This window comes from Sorex fumeus, unplaced genomic scaffold, assembly GCF_029834395.1.
Source record: "Sorex fumeus unplaced genomic scaffold, SorFum_2.1 ptg000013l, whole genome shotgun sequence".
Lineage (NCBI taxonomy): Eukaryota > Metazoa > Chordata > Mammalia > Eulipotyphla > Soricidae > Sorex > Sorex fumeus.
Window position 1 is genome coordinate 33969726 of NW_026606070.1, and position 18952 is coordinate 33988677.

Sequence of the window (18952 nt, forward strand, 5' to 3'; positions counted from 1 at the left end):
ATGTTTATGTCATTATTGTACAAAATTACTATAATCTACTAGATCTTATTTTCATTCGTACTATCTGTACTTAATTTAGGTCTTCATTGGCATTTTTCCTGAGCCCTTATACAGTAAGTCACCCTAAATCTTTCTGTCACTTTTGCCATCTTCCTATCTATTCCCTACCCAATAATTCATGTTTGTAAAATGATTTTCCCTCATATTTTATCTGCCCCCATATTTTACTTACCCTTTCCCTGATTTAGTCAATCAGTTCTCCTCACCTATAAAAATACTTCTCAAAATTTAATAGCATAAGGACTATTCTTAAAGAGGAAGCAAATTATTTTACAACACTATGCTAACTAAAAAAATTTTATTACAAAATTACTTATGTTTATGTATAAACATAAAACAAATCCACTTTAGTTATGCTTAAGCTTACTACAACAGAGAGGCTGGGTATGGGCTCAGTGGTGGAACCAAAACCTCTCTATGCATCCAAGTATGGGTTCTATCCTGGGCACTTCTCCCACCCTAATCAAGAACAGAATTGTTACAACAAATAAAATTTAAATTTACAATATAAATTCAACATACCCAGGCACTGTAAAAAGACGTGCAATACCATAACTTATTTTCAAGTACTTACGCTATATAGTGGACTGTATTGTGACTCAGTTTACATAATTCTCTTTTTTCTTGGCATGAGCACATTGAGTAAGTATAAAGGTTGAGTAGAGAAGAGGACAGACATCCAGTGGCCTCTGACTAAAGATGTTGGTAACTCAGTGTTACCAAATTTTAAGGAAATTGCCTGCAACCTGGTCTAAGTCAGCCCTATGTATTTTGATACAGTGTTCATTTTCCGGCCCCAGTTGTTGTTGTTGTTGTTTTGTTGTTGTTGTTGTTTTTAATTATCTTTAAAGTTGGAACCTAAGTATCATTATCTAAAATATCTATCTGGAATTACCAAGTTAGAATGTTTTTCTGTGGACTTAAAGGAGTAACATGTGCTCAGACCCTCTAGCCAACCTCTTAAAACATGTTTTGTTCATTTCCTTACTTCATTATCCCCCCTTGTAAGGCTGCTTAAAAGTAGGCATGGCACCACTGACACCTTATTCAGACCCAGACTCAGTATCACTTAATACTTATATAGTGAAGTGAACCATTTTCAATTGAAAAGCCATCTGTAGTAATCATCCATACATCACTCTTGTCTGTTTTCTTATATTTAATTACATCATTCTAGTCTATTTTTATCTGAGAAAATTTTTCTTTACCTATATTATGTTGTTGAATTAACCCCCTTACAGAACATATACATTTAATCCACATAGGATTTTGATGGTATAATATTGTTGAAATTAAGTAGAGTTTAGCACTGTAGCACTGTCCACCGTCCTCCCATTGTCATCAATTTGCTCGAGCGGGCCCAGTAGCGTCTCCATTGTGAGACTTGTTGTTACTGTGTTTGGCATATAGAATACTTAATGGGTAGCTTGCCAGGCTTTGCCGTGAGGGCGAGATACTCTCAGTATCTTGCCGGGCTCTGTGAGAGGGGCGGAGGAATTGAACCCAGCTCATCTGGGTCGGCTGCGCACAAGGCAGACGCCCTACTACTGTGCTATAGCTCCAGCCCTAAGTGTAGCAATAGCACAGCAGGTCGGGCATTTGCCTTTTACGCAGCTGACCCCCCGGTTCGATTCCCAGCATCCCATATAGTTCCCTGTGTACCACCAGAAGTAATTTTTGAGTGCATGAGTCACAAATAGCCCCTGTGCATCTCTGGGTGCAAAAACAAAAACAAAACAACAAAAAAGTAGAGTTTATCAATATGAATTATTTTCTAGCCAGTAATTTTATACATGTGGATTTTTTGTTTCTTTGATTTTTTTGATTGGCCATGGTCAAGTTTTATTCCTGGCTCTGAGCTCAGGGATCACTCCTGACAGTGCTTAAAGTAATGCCAGGGGTTGAACTGAGGTTAAATGTAATTAAGGCAAGTGCTTTTTCCCCTGCACCATTTTTTGATATGCCAAAAACGGTAAATACAATGGGTCTCATTCCCCTGACCCTGAAAGAGCCCCCAATATGGCAGCATTATGAAGGATGAGCAAGGAGAGGCTGATAAAATCTCATGACAGAACTAGGCTGCCAAAACGAAGAAGGACTTAAATGACTATCTGTACTTTCAATGCACATAAACTGGCATTGAAACATCCATCGAGGACCTAATAGTGCAAGTGTAGAAGATCAAGTACAGTATCATTGGTCTGACCGAGGCAAGAAGGTTTTGATCACATCACACCATTTTCGACACTGGGGGTGAACTTTTCCTCGTAACATGCGATAAAAGAGATCTCGGTGGTGTAGAGAAGCAGTAGACTTCAGAGAGAAGAGCAGTAGTGCTCTCCGATGTGGCAGCAGCCGGGAAAAGCATTCACAGCACCCACCTGTTCTTTGCCAACTACAAGACCATGATGACTGCCCTCCGACATCCTGATGGATCTATCAGATGTTCCAGAAGGGCAATGGGGAAGATTATCCATGACTTCTACTTAGATCTCTTCGATAGCCATGTCTACTGCCCACATACCAAATTCTGCAGTATGGATATGTCGTTCCCAAGGTTCTCCCTTCCGGAATCCGACATGCCATTTCGTTGGTAAAGAAGGGAACAGAACCCGGCCCAGACAAGGTCAGAACCGAACGAACACCTGAAGAATCTGCCGTCAATACTCATCAATACACTGGCTCGGCTCTTCACATGCTTCCTGTCTGGATGCAAGGTTCTGTCCCAGTGGAAAACCGGCAGGACTGTTCTACTGTACAAGAAGGGAGACATCCACGACATTGGCAACTATTGCCTGATCTGCCTGTTGTCCGTTGTCTACAAGCTGTTTACTCGAGTTATCCTGAATAGCATTGGCAGAACACTAGATGAAGAACAACCGGCGAGCAAGCCATGTTCTGAAAAGTATTCAGCACAATTGACCATATCCACATGATAACCAAGCTCATTGAGGTTTCTCGGGAGTTCAAGATGCTGCTCTGTCTAATGTTCATCCATTTAAAGAAGGCCTTTGATTCTGTTGAGACTGAAGCGGTCATCGAAGCCCTAGCCAAACAGGGCATTCATACTCAATACTTCAGGATCCTCCGTGAGCTGTATTATGGATTCACTACCAGGATCTCACCATTTTACAAGGAAGTGATCATAGACGTCAAGAGAGGGGTTCAGCAGGGTGATACCATTTCACCAAAATTCTTTAGTGCCACCCTCGAGAATGTCATGCAACGACTGGAATGGGAAGAAATTGGAGTGAAGATAGACAGTCAGCAACTACACCACCTCTGTTTCACTGATGACATTGTTCTAATATCACCAAACATTAGCCAAGCGGCACAAATGCTGGCTGACTTCGACCGTGAGTGAGGAAAGGTCGGACTACAGCTTCTCATCTCAGGAAGACAGTGTTCATGAGAAACGGACTCATTCCTGGTGATCCATTCACTCTCAATGGAACGGACATCTCCAAATGCAGCAGTTATGTGTACCTAATTTGAGAACTCAATATGACGAACGACAGCGCACCTGAGTTGTGCAGGAGGAAGAGAGCAGCATAGAACACCTCCAGGAGCCTCGAAGAAATGGCTAAGAGGACAAAGAACCTCTGGCTCCAGGCACATCTCTTCGATTCCACCATTCTTCCTGTGTTAACATATGCCTCAGAGACCTGGGCCCTATGAAAATAGGATGAGAATTGCTATTCAGGTTTCCCAAAGAGGAATTGCAAGAGCAATGCTTGGAGTATCACACTTCACTCAAGTGAGAGGAATCTGGTGTTCCAACCTCCTTCGATGATCGAGTATCAGGGACGCTGTATCATTTGCCAAAGCATCAAAAATCAGATGGGCTGGAAAGTAAAACGATTTGGAGACAACCCCTGGACTAGAGCCATTACCAACTGGATTCCACGGGATGTCAAAAGATCACGTGGCCCCATACCTACGAGATGGTCAGACTTCTTTGTCAAGACCCAAAATGAGTGGTTTGAGGCTTTTCGTGTTCCTGGAGCGAGCAGATGCCATTCGGCTACACTATCATGCGATAGGGATGAATGGAGACGTTACTGGTGCCCACTCTAGCAAATTGATGAGTAACGGGATGTCAAATAATCAAGTAATATTATGTTGCTGAATTATCCCCCCCCGCCCTTACAGAACCTATACCTTCAGTTCTTTAATCCACATAGGATTTTGATGGTATACTATTGTTGAAATTAAGTAGAGTTTATCAATTTGAATTATTTCCTAGCCAGTTATTTCATGCACGTGTTTTTTTTTTGTTTGTTTGTTTGTTTGGCCTGCACCCGGCCATGATCAGGGCTTATTCTTGGCTCTGAGCTCAGGGATCACTCCTGACAGTGCTTGAAATAATGCCAGGGATTTAACTGAGGTTAACTGTAATCAAGACAAGTGCTTTTTCCCCTGCACCATTTTTCTGGACCCCTATTACTTGTGCTTTTTAAATAAAAAGAGTATAATGTAAGTATGAAAACAACGGAAAAAATTTAGCTGATGCTTATACAGAGTTTAGTAGGGAGAAATTAAAGGACTGTGTTTATTATGAGATAAAATGCCATTTATAAATTACAGAAGGAATTCCTAAAGGATGATTTTTGGAATGGATATTTTATTCGTACAAGAAAATTGAGACTAGATGGCAAAGAAAAGCTTACAGATACGGAAATAACCAAAGAAAGACTAAGCTAGAAGGGGACCCAAATAATGCCATGGAAGAGAGCATCTGTATTTCAGCTTGGTGAGTGTGAGAATAATGAAATAATCTTGTCCTAAAGCAGTAGGCAGAAGTGGATGATTCATAAGAGTCCCATCATCATGAATTACTCTCCGGTTGTGTGCCTGTGTAAAGACTGAAATCAATGTATGGACAAGTGCTTTTGTATTGGATTTAGAAAGCATCTGTCATACTCGGAACCTTTTCACTTTCAACCTACTTTGAATTTAATTCAAATTAGAACCTGGTTACTTGCGGTGGAGAGATTCATAAACAGGAAACAAAACATTGAGCATTTGGAGTCTCAGAGGAAATGCATTTGGGGTTTTTTTGCCCTGTTTGTCACAGTCATGATGAGTACTATTTTACCATCTGCTCAGAAATAAAAGAGAACCGTAGGGACTTGTTTTTTGTTGTGTTTTTTTTTTTTAAGTTACAAATAAACTCTCTGGCTGGCAAATTTCAGTGACTGTTAGAAGTGTAGTTACTGACCTTAGGACAACTTTTGTACACATATTGCCTGCATTTGGACTACAGTATGCTGTCGTTGCCTACTCGGATTGGAGTTGAGCATCCTCCACCCAGATCCTCCAAATTCCAGTAGGCGGGGTTCACACCCACCACCTGGCCCCCTGGCGCCGTGTAATCTCATCAGCGGCCAAGACTCAGAGACTATAAAATCCAGCTCCCGGACGAGACCAGTGCAGTCTCCTGCCCCTGCGCCTGGCTGTTCCTCGCCGGGGTCCCTTGGAGGGGAGTGGGTTGAGCTTTCCTCCCCGCCCCGACCAGGACTCCGGCAGCGGAAGACCTCCAGGACCAGCCACTACCATGCCGAGACCACTCTCCGCACACAAGAAGGTACTGGCAGAGGGACAAAGCCACGCGGGTTCTGGGGCCGAGATCTCCAAGCCTACTCGGATTGGAGTTGAGCATCCTCCACCCAGATCCTCCAAATTCCAGTAGGCGGGGGTCACACCCACCACCTGGCCCCCTGGCGCAGTGTAATCCCATCAGCGGCCAAGACTCAGAGACTATAAAATCCAGCTCCCGGAACCGCGCGGCCGCATTTGCGGCCTGCGCAACATCTTATCAGGACATCTTTTTATGACATCTTATTATCTCATTTCTACTTTGAACAAACTTGCAGGCTATCGAATGTAGCCTGCCCACAGGGCAGAGTCTGGCAAACTCCCCGTGGCGTACCAAATATGCCAAATACCAGTAACAATGATGGGTCTCATTCTCCTAAAGAGCCTTGAATATAATCTCAGGGCTAGGATGAAAGAGACGTTACTGGGGCCTGCTCGAGGCAATGGACAAATAACAGGATGATGAATGAATGAATGATGAATGCTGTCGTTAGAGATGGAGAATTTTCAGCTTGCACAAAAGGAGAGAAACTGACAGAAATTCATGTATTTCTGCTTTAACATCTCTCAGTATAACTATCTGCTTTAAAAGATACAATTGCTAATTAGTCCTAAGACTAATATGTACTTTACATTTGGTATCTATTTTTTTCACTTGTAATATGTTTCTTTTCTTTTATTTAAAATAAAGCTTCATATAAACACCTGGGCTTGCAAAATTGTTCATAATACAGTTGTTAAAAGCTTTTGTTGTTCAGACACCAATCCCATCACCAGTATAACCACTGTCCCCACTTTCCCCAACCACCTCCCATGCCTGCCTCCTTAGCAGACACACAATAATTTATTTTATATTACTTACAAAGAAATGACTAATGGAATTTTCAAAAATACTTGGTAAAAGAAAAGTTGTGACAATTGTTACATCTAGCCAGATTGCTAAATCCATGAGTTGCTGAGTCCTTTGAGGATTTACTAAGCTGTCTGTTGCTAGTCGAGCCTTCTGTGTAATTGTTTTTGTTTGTGGAGTTTAGTTGGAGTCTGTGTTACTTTCACATCTAATTTAGTGTACTTCTACTGGGATTTCGCTATTGTGGAATTTGGCTTGTGGCTGTGCCATCCAGAGACTTCATGTAAAACTCGACCAATGAGTTGACATGGCAGTGGCTGTGGGACTTTGGCAGGGTGGGGACTCAGCCAGGTCCTCTCCAGAGCCACCCTAGTGTTTTCAGCCAGGAGAACAGTGTGTGCATGAATTTTAACTGAGGTTTAGTCATGAAACTGAAGAGAGGCCAATTGTGTGAGTTAATTGAGACAACATGGCGGAACTGTGGGAGGTATTATTTTATTTTCTTATGTGGATACCTTTGTTCATCTATATTTTCATTTCCAAGAAAGTTCTCTCTATGCTTTTCTGACAATTACTAGGTATTTAAAGATACACTACTTGCTCCTGATGACTGTAAGTTCAAGTGTGTGGTGAGTTTGTTGGTCAAGAGCCACCTCCACAGGCCTCCCCAGCAGAGTAACAAAGATAGCATTAATCATTTTTCTGTGTTTAAGCAAAGAACATTGTTCTATAAAATATGAAATATAGTAAAACATGGGAAATTGAAAAGCAAGTAATTCCCTACAAATATGAAGTATAGAATCACCAGAAGGTTCACTTTATTCCCCAACCCTGACTTGGGGAATTGTAACAATGAAAGGTAAAGCACAAAGTAAAGGTTATAAACTTGGAGGATTAGGGGCACTCATAAGAGCAATTTAAGCTTCTCTAGGAGTTGGAAAAGGAGCAATTTTTTGGCTTTTAAATTTCAAAGCAATTTCAAAACTGCTTTCAAATTTTCAAGAAAACTGCTTAAATGTGTTCTAATATTTTGATTAAAAAATAAAAAACATATTTGGTTAAAATCAATTTAAGAAGGTAATGAAATATGAAATATCCCAAAGAGGGGTTTATCTAGCCCAGGTGGATTTAGAGATAGATTCTCAGAAATGTTGACTTTCAGATTTGGAAAGCCAAGTTTTACTGTGGGGAGAAGTTGTAGACAGGAATTAAAAGTAGAGATGGAGAAGGAAGTGAGGAATTAATTGTGAGGGAGGAAGAAAAGGGCAAGAAATAGGTATAACAACTGAGAATGCGTCATGCCCAGACATGAACTTTACCATGTCTAGTTCATGGTGACATGAAAGTCTGCTAGACTAGGAAGAAAAGTTAGGGATTTTCATGATTTTATCAGCCATGATACTGAGTTTGGTGTCTATTGAGGGCAAGCCTTTGGCTGTGAGTTGTGGAAAAAGTTAGCCATCATGGTTTTTTGTTTGTTGCTGCTATGCATTATCACATGTAACTCTCATAATAGTCTTTGGAATTGAACATTACTGTGTCTGTTTTTTTAGTAAATGGCAGCAAATAGAGATTAAATTACTACAAAGCTAATATAGTTCATCAGTAGTGAGCAGAAACTCAAGTCCAGATATCATGATAAATACTTGTGGACTTGATCTCATCTAAGGGGTGAGAAAAAAGTTCAAAGGGAGAAGAACAGTCCTGCTGGCTCATTTTCCCTGGCCTTATATATTAGTTTCATACTTTTTAAAAAATACATCCCACAACTAAATGGAGTCATTCTTTATCTGTCCCTCTCCTTCTAACTCATTTCACTCAGCATGATAATCTCCAAGTCCATCCATTTATAGGCACATTTCATGACCTTATTTTCCCTAACGGCTATATAGTATTTCATTGTGTAGATGTACCAGATTTTCTTTATCCAGTCATCTGTTCTCGGGCACTCAGGCTGTTTCCAAAGTCAGTGGTTGAGAATTACCACAAGGGTGTGGTGGATAGAGGGTAGTTAAGATAGAGGCAGATCATTGTGATAATACTGGTTGAAAATTATCACCCTGGACAAGAACTGAGTGTTGAAGTAGGTAAAAGACTATACATGATAACCTCTCTGCATCTGTATTGCAAACCATAACGCCAAAAATGAGAGAGAAAGAGAGAGAGGTCCCTGCCATAGAGGTAGGCTGGGTGTAGCATGGGAATGGTCATGGCTTGAAGGAGTGGGAGGCAAAATTGGGGACACTGGTGCTGGGAAATCACACTCGTAGAGGGATGGGGGTTGGAACATTGTATGAGCAGAACTCAATCATGAACAGCTTTGTAACGCTCACAGAGTAATTCAATTAAAAAAAAAGTAAGAAATGAAAGCAATTCATGCCATTTCCTGTGGTTATTTGTGCTTTTGTTTGAATGGGGTTTTTGTTGTTTATGTTTTTCAGATCTCTTTGCAAGAAAATAGACAAACTGCTTCAGTCAACTGTAATCTTGTCACATCACCAAGATGAATCTGTTGGCCAGAAGTGCAATCAGTTGTCTCAAGATTCAAAGAATTCAGCAATTTAGGGCACGGCTTAGCCATACAAAATGTGCACAAGGTTTTCATGACAGATACGGAAATGTTCTACTAGTCAGTGGAGGTGCTTTCTGTTTTGTTACATGGTGGTTTGTACTCACTCAGTCTGGAGTAAATTTGAATCTTTCCCCTGTTGGCAGAGTCACCCCCCAAGAGTGGAATGGTTAGTAACCATCAGAGTTGCTACAAAGCAGAATTATTTGAAATGTAAATTGCCTTTAAGTTGGGGGATGTTATTTAGAATATATCATAAATGAAAAAATAAAAACATTTGAAACCTTTAAAAAGTCATTGGTTTGTGTGTTTTACTGTTTTGTTATGTAATTGTTTGTTTTCTATATATTTTGGATATTGAGCTCTTATAAGATGGATGGGATGCAAGTATGTTTTAATTCTAGGTTACCTTTTTTTGGCCATAGTTCATTTTTCTGTAAAAAAAAAATGTGTCTTGATTTTTGCACAGCACCATTTGTTTTCGGATTCCTCCATCCCTCTCTGAGAGCCCAACAAGCTACCGAGAGTGTCCCACATGCACGGCAACGTCTGGCAAGCTCCCTGTGGCATATTCAATATGCCAAAAACAGTACCAAGTCTCACAATGGAGACGTTACTGGTGCCTGCTCAAGCAAATCATTGAACAACGGGATAACAGTGCTGCAGTGCTACCATTTGTTTATTACTACCTTTATTTTCTTAGCCACTGGAATTGAGTTTTCAAATATATATCTTATATGTTCTTGGAATGTATCATGTATGTAATTCATCTGTGTATTTTATGGTTCTAATTCTGATATTTAACATTTTATTTTAATTAATTTTTATGTTTGATTTATACCAAATAGTGATCATGTTTGCCTTTTTGCATGTGTTCGTCTGGTTTTTCCATCTTATTTGTTTACATTGGGAGGAGGCTTCTATTTCATAGACTTGAGTCCTTTATCACAGATTAGATGTCCATTGAATGAATCAATATTGCAGGGAACAGAATATTTGAATTCTTTTCCATTGGACTGTGGGCTTGGTTTTGTTCCAAAATCACAGTTTTTAATTATTGTTGCCCAGTAATATAGTTTTAAATTAAGAAGTGTGAGGCCTCCGTTTTTTCCTTTTCTCTTGGCTGCCTGTAAGGATGAGGAAGCATTGAGATGTGAAGAACCCCAGAAATGTGCTTCCCTGGAAGTGAATTACTGATTGTCCCCAGACCCTCTTTCTGCAGTGAGGGCAGCTTTGTTCATCCCTGCCTTGTCAGTTGTGTGATCTAATGGTGGTTCCCTGCAGTGACACATCCTGCATAGAAAGCTCAGCCAGGCATGTTGGTTCTAATGTGGTCCAGGACCGTGGCCCGTGGTGAAACTTGAGAGCGGGAGCTGTGTGAGAGAAGAGGTGAGTGACGGGCAGGGTTGGGCCCATGCCAGCAGCAGCCATGACCCTTGCTGGACTTCCCCCCAAGCAGGGCTGACACTGCCCACAAGGGAGCCCCTCTAATCCCCTGTACTGACTGCTCTGAGGACCTGCCTCTAACTTCCTTAGGTCTTTGATCTTATTTAACTTTATTCTGGCTTGATCACTTGATCACTTGAAATCCCGTTGCTCATCAATTTGCTCGAGCGGGTGCCAGTAACATCTCCATTCATCCCTGTCATGTGCTAGTGTAGCGCAATGGCATCTGCTCGTTAAGAACACGAAGAGCCTCAAACTGATCGTTCAGGGTCTTGACGAAGAAGTCCGACCATCTCATAGGTGGGCGGCCATGTGGTCTTTTAATGTCTGGTGGAATCCAGTTGGTAATGACTCTAGTCCATCAGTCGTCTCCAAATCAAATTACAGGTCCAGCCCAACTGATTTTCGATGCTGTGGCAAATGAGACAGCGTCCCTGATTCTTAACCATCCACGGAGGTCAGAACTGCGGATTCTTTCTCTCATTTGAGTGAAACGTGATACTCCAAGCATAAGTCTTTCGATTCCTCTTAAGGAGACCCGAATAGTGTTCTCATCCTGTTTTCATAGGACCAAGGTCTCTGAGGCATATGTTAATGCAGGAAGAACAGTGGAATCAAAGAGATGTGCCCAGAGCCAGAGGTTCTTCGTCCTCTTTGCTATTTCATTGACAAGGACACCGACACCACCAATGCCTCTTTTGTCACATATTCCAAGGAAAAGTTCTTCTCCAGTGTCAAAAACGGCATGATGTGATTGATGCCTTCTCGTCTTCGTCAGACCAATGATGTTGTACTTGATCTTTTGCGCTTGTATCATCAGGTCTTCGATGGATACATCTGATACCAGGGTACGTGCATTGAAAGAACAGATAGTCATTTTTGTCTTTCTTCGTTTGGCGGCTTAGTTCAGCCTTGAGATTTCATCAGCCTTTCCTTCCACATTCTTCTCAACACTGCCATATTGGTGGCTCCTTCAGGGTCAGGGGAATGAGACCCATTGAATTTACTGGTTTTGGCATATCAAATATACCACGGATAGCTTGCCAGGCTCTGCCTTGTGGGCGGGATACTCTCAGTAGCTTGCCAGGCTCTCCGAGAGGGATAGAGGCTTTTGGGGAAGCCTCTAATCATCCTTGTAGGTGTTCCCATGGTTCAAATCATATTTTAACCCTATCAAATATGGTGTGTCAATCCTGGAAGATGAGTGTTAAGTGTCTTATGATGTGTCGCGTGGCTGCAAAGCCACGGCGCGGTCCAGAAAGTATCCTGGAGCATGGCGGCAGTTGGGTAGTGGAGGTCTGCAGGTCTGCATGTGAGGTATTTATCTGGTACCAGTAGGGTGGGTCTTCCGTGCATAATCCAATCCCTGGGTTGCCAGCGGTTAGTGGAAGCAGACAAGGCAGGGTAGGGTGGGGCTCCTGGTTTTAATTCCTTCCTCACTTGTGGTTGGTGGGAGCAGGCAGAGGATCTCTGTCCCCTGCTCCGTTGAGCCTGGAGTCCAAGGTCTCAGAGTTCCGCTTATCTTGTTCTGTGGAGCTTCACTCATGCATGGGTCTTGGCCTGAGCATCCAGAAAGCATCCTGAAGCATGTCGGCGGGTGGGTAGTGGAGGTACTGGAGTTTCTGGCTTACGTTTTACAAAAGGAGCGCATTTTCATGTTCTTCAAAATCCCAGGGCACAGTGGGGAATTTGGTAAATCTGTCCTTTGACTCCACGGCACCAGACTTGCACCAGGCTGTTTTCACTCAGGGTGCCCCAGAGGGGGTGGGTGGGAGCCCTCCCTATCCTAAGGGACCCAGCCGTGGCAGCCAACCTCCGTTACCCACCGCCACCATGCTCCAGGCTGCTTTCTAAACTGTGTGCCCAACCCATCATGAGACACTTCCTATCCATTTTACATAATTACCACACCATGTTTGATGGATTTCAGACAATAGGCAACAAATCATAGAGAAATGTGTGTGTGTGTGTGTGTGTGTGTGTGTGTGTGTGTGTGTGTGTGTGTAGGAGAGCCTGGCAAGCAACTGTGAATATCATGCCTGCATAGGCAGAGTCTGGCAATCTTCCTGTGGCATATTCAATATGGCAAAACCAGTAACTACAACAGATCTCATTCCCCTGACCCTGAAAGTGCCTCCAATCATTGGGAGAGAGGAATAAGGAGAGTGTGCTAAAATCTCAAGGCTGGCTTTTGGAAAACAGTATGGACAATTCTCAAAAAATTAGAAATTGAGCTCCCATTTGACCCAGCAATACCACTCCTGGGAATATACCCCAGAGAGGCAAAAAAGTATAGTCAAAGTGACATCTGCACTTCTTTGTTCATTGCAGCACTGTTTACAATAGCTAGACTGGAAAAAACCTGAGTGCCTGAGAACAGATGACCGGTTAAAGAAACTTTGGTACACAATGGAGTACTCTACACAATGGAGTACTATGCAGCTGTTAGAAAAGATGAAGTCATGAAATTTATATACAAGTGGTACTACATGGAAAGTATCATGCTAAGCGAAATAAGCCAGAAAGAGAGGGACAGACATAGAAAGATTGCATTCATCTGGGGAGCATAAAGTAACAAAATAGAAGACTAACACCCAAGAATAGCCGAGATAAGTACCAAGAGGATTACTCCATGACTTTGAGGCCAGCCGCACATGCTAGGGGAAAAGGCAGCTGAGATAGAGAAGGGAGAATCAAATAAAGGGTGTTGGGAGGTTCCTCTCAGGATGGGAAATGCGTGATGAGAGTAGACTATAGACAGAACGTGATTGCTACTCAGTGTCCCTTTTGCAAACCACAGCACTCAAAAGGAGAGAGATAACAAAAGGGAATGCCCTGCCACAGAGGTAGGGGGGGATGGGATAGATGGGGGGGTGAGAGGGATACTGGGATCAGTGGTGGTGGAGAATGGGCACTGGTGGAGGGATGGGTATTAGATCATTGTATAACTGAAACCCAAGCACAAAAATTTGTCAGTCGACAACTGTACCTCATGGTGTTTCACTAATAAAAATTTAAGGAAAAAAAAATCTCAAGGCTGGGACGAATAGAGATGTTACTGGTGCCCACTCGAGTAATTGATGATCAACGGTATGACAGTGATACAGTGATCTCTTAAAACTATTTTAAATCTGTAGACTACTTTAAATAAAAACAGCCATTTTAATAATAATTATTATTCAATTCCGTGAACTCACAATTTCTTTCCATTTGTGTGTGTTTATGTTTTTGTTTGTGTGTGTGTGCATGTGCATGTATACTTGTGTACATGTGCATGAACTTATAATTTTTATATGTATTTTAGTGCTTAGGTCTTTAGTCTCATTTATTCATATTACTAACAAGTATCTTTTTGATGGAATTGTTATTCTGATTATTTCTTTAATTTTTCTTTCCTCTAACACATTGTGTGCCTTTAGTCATAAAGCATTTATGCACAGGTTTTTTTCATTCTTATGCTCTACTGAATTCAGTATTTCTAGCAGTGTTGGGTGGATTCTTATGATAGACTTATTTTTTGGTGGTGTGATGTATATTATGCCAACTGCAAATAGTAATAGTTTTAATTCTTTTCCAATTAGACTTCATTATATATTTTTATGCCAAATTGCTCTGGCAAGAAATTTCAAAACTATGATAAAGAATAGTGCTATTGAATATCTTTTTCTAATTCCAGATTCTAAGGGGAAACTAAAAGCTTTAAACTGAAAGGTTTATCATCAGTGTGTTGCTTATACATTTGTTTTATGTGGCATATTGTATCATGGCATGAACCTTCCAGTTGCAGTTTATTTAGAATTTTACTATAAATGGATATTGAATATTGCCAAATAGTTTTACAGCATACTGTTATAGTAAAATGAATTTTATGCCTTCTTCTGTTGATGTAGTATGGATTTATGAATGTTTACTTACACTTGTGTCCTCTGGGTAAATCCATAAAGTCCAAGATGAATGATTATTTTTACATATTTTATGATTGGATTGGACAAGATTTTGTTGAGGATTTTTGTATCTGGTTTCATTGGAGATACAGGCATGTATGTTGTTTTTTATGTGGTATATTTTTTTCTGGATGGAGAATTAGAGTGGTATTAATTTGGAGAATGGACTGAGGCCTCTTCTCCCCTTTTTCATATTTTTTCACACAGTTTTAGAAAGATAGGTTGATATTAGTTATTTGAAAGTTTTGAAAATTCATAAATATGGCCATCTGTTTCTGTGTCTTATTCTTAGAGAGAAATGTTGATAAACATTTTTGATATATTTACTTTTATTTTTATTTATTTTTTTACTTTTTGGGTCACACCTGGCGATACACAGGGGTTACTCCTGCCTCTGCACTCAGAAATAACTCCTGGCGGTGCTCAGGGGACCATATGGGATAGCTGAGAATCAAACTTGGGTCCGCCGCAGGCAAGGCAAACACCCTACCCACTGTGCTATCCCTCCAGCCCCGATATAGTTGCTTTTAGTCTTTACACATTTTCTACTCCTGGTTCATTCTTGAAACTTTGCATCATTTTTGAAAAATTGTCTGTTTCTTCTAAGCTGTTATATTTGTTTGCATTTATGGTCACAATAGACTTTGTGATTCTCGTTTTTCTATTATTACTTATAACATTACCTCTTTCATTTCTGATATTTTCCATTCAGTATTTTCTGTTCATTATCTTGCCTGAAATTAAGGCAGTACAGTGAGTAGAGGTTATAGTGGTTTATGAATAATACAAATTCTCTGGCTTATATATATATATCCTTCCACTTACACTAGTCATTTACAAATAGATATACACACATATACATTTACAAATAAAGTTTGCAGATTCTACTCAGTATTCCTTGAAAGCACATTTATAATCTTACTGGTTCATCTTTCCCTCCCTGATTTGAGCTTCATATCTTCACTGAAACAATTTCAAGTTACTCCTGCATTAAATAATTTTCCATTTGTTCTTCACTCTGATTGGATGTACTTCCTCCATATAACTTACTCTATCAGCATATAGCATCTTGTTCACTTGAAATAGTTTCATGAAGTCCTTGGAGTACATTTTCTGTTTTGTTTTAGGTTTTGGGGCACTCCTGCCTCTGAACTCAGGAATTACTCTAGGCAGTGCTGAGGGGACCATGTACATTTTGGGAATTGAACCCAGCTTGTCCACATAAAAGGCAAATGCCCTAATCACTGTACTATCACTCTTATCCCTGAATATGTTTTGTTTTTTATTAATGAAAACTTAGGTTAAGTTTAGTCTAACTTGCTTCCTTGATTTTTTTCAAGATTATTGCCATAATTTAGTAGAAGATAAATTTTAGTATTTACTGTGTGCACGGCAGAGCCTGGCAAGCTACCCATGACGTATTCAATATGCCAAACACAGTGACAAGAAGTCAAAAAAATGGAGACGTTACTGGGCCCGCTTGAGCAAATCGATGAACAATGGGAGGACATGATAGTAGCTGTGTGCAAAACTCCATTGAAGCAGTTTAGGAGCTTTTCCTTGAGATTTTATTTCTCTAACAGGAGTCCACAGATGAGGCTTTCAGTAATTATTGGTTGAATTAATAACTAGATAATTTTACTTCCTGTAGCTTTAGCTAATAGAGTCCCTGCTATTCTGAAATTTATTATTGTGAATTATCAGTGACTATTGAAAGGTATATTTTGTATTCCTTGATCACTTGGCTTCCCGTTAATCACCAATTTGCTAGAGCGGGTGCCAGTAACGTCTTCATTTATCCCTGTCGTAGCCCAATGGCGTCTATTCGTTCTAGGAACATGAAGAGCCTCAAACCGATAGTTCAGGCTCTTGACAAAGAAGTCTGACCATCTGGTAGGTGGGAGGCCACGCGGTCTTTTGATGTCCTGTGGAATCCAGTTGATATCGGCTGTAGTCCAGTGGTCGGTAGTCTCCAAATCTCATTATGTGTCCTGCCCATCTGATTTTTGATGCCTTGGCAAAGGAGACAGCATCCCTGATTCTTGATTGTCGATGGAGGTTGGAACTCTGGATTCTTTGTCTCATTTGAGTGAAACATGATATTCTAAGCATAGGTCTTTCGATTCTTTTTGGGAGACCCTAATAGCGTTCTCATCCTCTTTTCGTAGCGTCGGAGAAATAGCTAAGAGGACAAAGAACCTCCAGCTTCAGGCACATCTCTTCAATTCCACTGTTCTTCCTGCATTAACATACACCTCAGAGACCTGGGCCCTTTGTATTTTAAAAATTATCCTAACACTTGGTGGATTTAAACAACAAATATTTATTATCTTATATTTTTTGTAGATCAGTAATTTGAACATGACTTTATCTGAGTGACTGACTTAAGTTCTCACTTTTGTAATAAAGATTTCAACTGAGGCTGTAATCATCTCCAGGTACAACTGTGCAGCAGAGATAATATCCAGACTCTTTCAGGTGGTGGTTACCTACCTTAGCAAGTTGCTAGATATTTGCTGGAATCATTAGCTCCTCAGTAGAACACAGTGTAAGGAAGCTACCCAAGACAGAAGTTGAAATCTCTTTCTAAGCTAATGCTGTTAGTGACATTCTGTCACCTTTACATATATTGTTTGTAAAATATTTCTGTAAATTTACTAGATATTTGTAAATCAAGGTCACATAAGAGGTGAAAAGTTTTACAAGACATGATTATGTGAAGGATGTTATCTCTGAGGGCTACTTTATGAGCTACCTATTCTAGTTGGGAAGAAAAGTTCTCTATTTCTCCTAGATGGTTACATTCACAGTCATTTTCCTGTCCTATAAGAATAATGTATTATCTATTGATACCATTATTCTCTAGATAATGGATATCAAATGCTCCTCTCTAAATTTACTATGCAAGTTCCTGTGAGGTCCTTCCTACTTGTAGAATTGATAAGTATAGAAAAAAATCCTTTTTCTGGTTTTGCAGTATTGATAAGTTAGACCTGATAAACAGTTCAATAGTTTCTAGTCTTACCATAATGTGCACAACTTTTTATCTGTTTTTAGAAGTATCCTACATACTAAGTGTGTTAACCAATGTTTAATCAGAGAAATACGTATAGATGCAAGATAGAAGATTAATTATGAGATTTAGAACTAATGTAAGTGTGGCAGCTATTGTACAAGTCTTTATAAGGCTGTTAATTCTGTGTCTAGAACTTAGTATGTTGTCAAGAAAATGGAAGCTGAATGTCAAGTGAGGGAAAACAAAGCCTAACTGGTATTGGGAAATTAAGATACAATAAAAGTGTGAATCTAGTCTCTGCTCTGGTATCTTTTTCTCACCATCTTTAATATGAAATGGATATCCTATAGATGAAGTGGGTGCCATTCACTATGGAACTGCATGTTAACTGGGCTCAGATTTTGGAAAACTAAAAGCTGCAGAAGTGGTAGGAGTTTGATTGTATTGTTTTTGTATTCAAGACAAGGCAGAAAATCAGCAACAGCATACAAAAGCTTTCACAGTGCCTAGTTCTTTATTAAACTTATTTCCAACTGCGAAATGGTTACCCTTTCATGATCACAGATATATGAGCATTTTTTTCTTGTAGCCCCTATACCTGGAAACCACTTAAGAAAGAGGTTCTGGAAAAAGTTCAAAATGAGCTATGTTGACACTTAGAGACAATACTGATTCACTCCTTGTTTCCTTGACACCAGTATGTATCTTTCTATAATGCCTGTCTTCCAAATAAAGAAAATAGCAAAAGGTTGCTTCCATCAAACATGAATCAGCATTTACTCATAGGATTAAAAATTCATTAATCTTGCCTGCGAAGAGGCAATAAAGTCTCTATACCCATGTTAGACAGTTTGAACTTCTGTTTTAATGAAATTATTGTTAGGATTGATACCAGCCAAAAATTCTAGACAAGCAAGGCCCAAAATCCTATATAATCCTATAATGGGAAATGAATTTTTTTCTGGTGGATAACTTAACAGTACTGTGAAGGAACCATTCCTATATCCATCTCTTGTATTCCCTGACCTCTAAGTACTGATTATGGAAAAGTACACTGATATATGTAGGTTATTTAAAGTTAAAGCAGTGATTTCCATTCACAGCACTACAGATATAAAAGAAGGTTGAAAAAACATTTTCTTAGAGTAAGGCAGTGTTTGAAAAAGATAATGTTTTAGGCTTTTATGGTAGTGTAATCCAGCTGTTGTTGAAACTAGCACTTGAAAAGTCCACTACACAGTTCTGTAAGTACTGAGAAATGTGGTAAGATCCATTACTCTCAAAAGCCTGAACCCATTACTGCTCGCTGTTGCTATAAAAGAAATGTCTAGGTTAGAAGTTTTCTTGTTTTCTACACCATGATGCTGAATAGGTATCTTGCAACTTTGGAGGTGATAATATTCACAAGGAGATAATGAAATTTTATATTGTTAATGTGTATACATTTAAATGAGAGTTCAGTACTGCTT

General features: G+C 40.0%; 1 long non-coding RNA gene across 1 annotated transcript in view; it reads left to right on the top strand.

Annotated features, from left to right (window-relative positions):
* Window positions 1-9341, top strand: part of LOC130020649 (uncharacterized) — a 104106-nt gene extending 94765 nt beyond the window's left edge. The window contains exon 3 of the long non-coding RNA XR_008792014.1: window positions 8950-9341. This is a non-coding gene — a long non-coding RNA (uncharacterized LOC130020649). The remainder of the gene's footprint in view (window positions 1-8949) is intronic.
* Window positions 9342-18952: the final 9611 nt, after the last annotated feature.